Source organism: Colias philodice, chromosome 16, assembly GCF_061535455.1.
Source record: "Colias philodice isolate Cphi_HAF_F1 chromosome 16, ilColPhil1 Martin Lab GWU primary, whole genome shotgun sequence".
NCBI lineage: Eukaryota > Metazoa > Arthropoda > Insecta > Lepidoptera > Pieridae > Colias > Colias philodice.
In genome coordinates this window covers 3640438-3642757 of record NC_143101.1, presented here as the reverse complement: position 1 = coordinate 3642757, position 2320 = coordinate 3640438, and positions in this window count along the sequence as shown.

Below are 2320 nucleotides of genomic sequence, written 5' to 3'. Positions count from 1 at the left end.
TAGAAGAATAATCTCTTTTAGGTACCTCTTATATAAAAATAATAATTATTAATTACTATTACACCCAGTTCCAATCTCAACATAGATAATCAAAAATTGTTTCCACCAGCGTGGGTCAACCAACGCTTTGACAGCGTCCGTCAAAGCGTTGCCGAGGAAAACGAAGTTAGGCGAGCGTGAACGTGTGTGAACTACGTTCACTGAACATGCGAAATAAGTTTCGGTTTCGGCAAAAGTTTCGGCTGATTTTGGCCGAAACCGAAACTGCGGCCGAAACTTGATTTTTGGCCGAAACTCGGCCGAAACCGAAACCGAAAGTTCGGTCGGACACTAATATACATCTTCTTCTTCTTATATATAAAAATGAATCGCAAAATGTGTTGGTAAGCGCATAACTCGAGAACGGGTGGACCGATTTCGATAATTCTTTTTTTATTATATTCCTTGTAGTACCAGGATGGTTCTTATGTAGAGAAAACATAAATATGTACCACGGGCGAAGCCGGGGCGGACCGCTAGTAGTATATAAAACTCAAAGGTGACTGATATAGTGATCTATCAACGCACAGCCTAAACCACTGGACGTATCGGGCTGAAATTTGGCATGCAGGTAGATGTTAGGGCGTAGGCGTCCCCTAAGAAAGGATTTTGATCAATTCTACCCCCAAGGGGATAAAATAGGGGATGAAAATTATTACCATGAAAATTTTTCTTCGCAGGCGAAGCTGCGGGCAACAGCTAGTATTACTATATAATGGTTAGAGCTTTTTTGAGGTCTGAGTATCTGTTAGAAAAAATAATAGAAGCTACAAGAAACTTTAAAATGTAGAGCATCGCAGTTAACTGTCTATTTAGTCAAAGTAAAGGGCGCTTTTCTACCAGAGATGTGCGAGGATGTGATGCGTTTGTAAAGTACCAATCATATCCCTTCATTTAGCGTTTGAAGCACAGACATAGATAGACTACGCAAGTACCGCGATCTGTATGAAAACCAAGCGTGTCATATTTTTTGTACTGACCTTGACGCGTTATGACGTCACGAGCGCTTTTTAGTGATGGTAATTTCATTTTACGCTAAATCGATTAGGACGCCACTCGCGCGGCGATTCTAGTATCGTCCTATCCCATCGAAGTAAATCGAAAGAAATCAGATCAAACTAGATCTATGTCTAAGAGGTAATTAAATAAATGAATCGTAATCGATTACTAAATCGATTCAAGACAGAAAAATGATAATTACCATAGACAGAGGAATGATAAAATAAATTTATAAACCTTTTAATATTCTAACAAGTAAACTAATGTGTTTTAGCTTTTTCTTACATATGCCCATTGAGTTACCGTGTACTACGTACTAGAGAGGCCATCGAAAGAAAGTAATGAAACTGTCAATCAATCAATCTTTATGTCCCGTTGCATCAATCCATTTTTCTTTTATGTTCGGGTTACTTGGAAAACTGAAAAAACAAACATAGTCTAAGCAATAAGGAGTTTTAACAAAAAAAATCTATGCCTTTTTTTCTGAAAAATTGCTCCTTCAAATTATCATTTTTCTGTTCGATTATAAAATCGATTAGAATCGAGAACTGTTGCATCAAATGAACATCACTAACCACAAAATTGGACAGAAAAATGAGAACAGAAAAATGAGAAGACGCTATTCATTGCTTGTTATCATACGACTCGATCTTTACCGTGCCAAGTAAAAGCCGCAATGTATTCCGAATCATTTCGTATGATTTGGTATCCGTGTTTGTCACGATCGTTTTCCACAGATATTCTTTATTTGATTTTAAAATAAATAGTGCATATTCTGATTAGAAAATTACTTACCGGTGGAAGGAAACATCTCTGCTAACTCGGCCACTCACAGCTGTGGAGTTTCTACAGTTTATAACGGCGTAATTCGGCATTTTACTTTATTCAGCTTCACGTCTTTCCTTGGCGAACTGCAAGCGCGGACTGAGTGTAGGCCAGCGTCAAGTAAGTTTCATAATCTTAGTTTGGACACGGGAAGTACATACACTCGCTTAGTCTATCTTGATACATGTCTGTGGTTTGAAGCGATACTATTGTTTCTTTATAACACATCCCTCGCTACGCATCCTTGCACATCTCTGGTGGAAAAGTACCCTAAAGTTTCATATTTAGCTTATTAGCAAATAATTTATAAAATGCTCTAAATGAGATTTTTATTGATGCAAATAACTTTCCATGGGAAATGTAGGCATGAATGTATTATTAGTAGTATCATAATATTAAGGCCCAGCTAATACTGGCTAATTGCCAGCAAAAGGTATCTATGTAGTTGTATACGTAG